This window comes from Otolemur garnettii, unplaced genomic scaffold (assembly GCF_000181295.1).
Source record: "Otolemur garnettii isolate 467f Iridium unplaced genomic scaffold, OtoGar3 scaffold00010, whole genome shotgun sequence".
NCBI lineage: Eukaryota > Metazoa > Chordata > Mammalia > Primates > Galagidae > Otolemur > Otolemur garnettii.
In genome coordinates this window covers 28656817-28658074 of record NW_003852405.1, presented here as the reverse complement: position 1 = coordinate 28658074, position 1258 = coordinate 28656817, and positions in this window count along the sequence as shown.

Sequence of the window (1258 nt, the reverse complement as noted above, 5' to 3'; positions counted from 1 at the left end):
AAAAAAAAAAAAAAAAAAAAAAAGCTCGTAAAACTTAGTGAAATTACCCCGTGTCTTTATTAACTTGGTTATTGTCTTCTCTCATTGGAGTATGAGTTGAATGAGAACAAGGATGTCATTGGTCTGGGTGATAGCATCTGAAACTGTGTGACACATAATAAGTACCCAGTAAATATTTACCAGGTGATTGAGATGCTTTATTCATAGGCGATGTACACTACAATAGCCATCTTCTTAAACAGTTTGTATAGTATCTATCAGTACTATAAGCTGGGCAGTCACTAGCATTTATAATAGCATTATAATTCTAAATGTAATTAGTCAAAACTACTATCATTGCCTAAAGGAAGATATTTATAAGTATGAGGGGGAAAAAAGTAGGATATCTAAGTGAATTTAGAAAAAAGTAAGATATTTAAGTGAATTTAATTTCAAATAGGTGAGGTTTAATCTTATAACCTAGATAGGATAAGACGGGAAGTTCTTTAAAATCTTTTCCCCCTAAAAATAAAATTGCATTTGTAACAATTATAAAATTTATATGTATTGTAACTATTATGCTCAAAGTCTGGCCTTTCCATGGTAATGAAAATTTAGAGTCTTGAGTTCCAAACTTAATGGTCAAGCATTTGCTGTAACGAAATCTGTGGCAATGATACCTCTTACTGTTTGAAGTTCTTTTAGGAAAGTATTATGTAACATGTAGAGGTACGATGTAGTCCATTATTAAATGGCCAATAGTTAAATTTTATGTCATTATTTAGATAATACCTAAAAATCAGTTCAAATATTAAAACAGGCATAGCTTACTACTTAATTTTGTGTTAATACTGGGGCAGTGTCTAGTTATTGTTAAGAATATCATGGCTTATTACTAGATTGTAGCTATAGAAAATTTCTTTGAAATCCTATCTTGAGTATTAGATGTGTATCCATATATAGAGATTGTATGTGAGAGGGTGGCCCCTGTCGCACAGTGGATAGGGAGCCGGCCACATAAACAGAAGCTGGCAGATTTGAACTCGGCTTGGGTCAGTTAAAAAGTAACAATGGCAACAAAAATAATAGCTGGGTGTTGTGGTGGGCTGGGTCAGTTAAAAAACAACAATGGCGGGCTCAGCGCCTGTGGCTCAAGTGGCCAAGGTGCCAGCCGCATACACCCAAGGTGGCGGGTTTGAATCCAGCCCGGGCCCGCCAAACGACAATGACAGCTGCAACCAAAAAATAGCCAGGCGTTGTGGAGGGCGCCTGTAGTCCC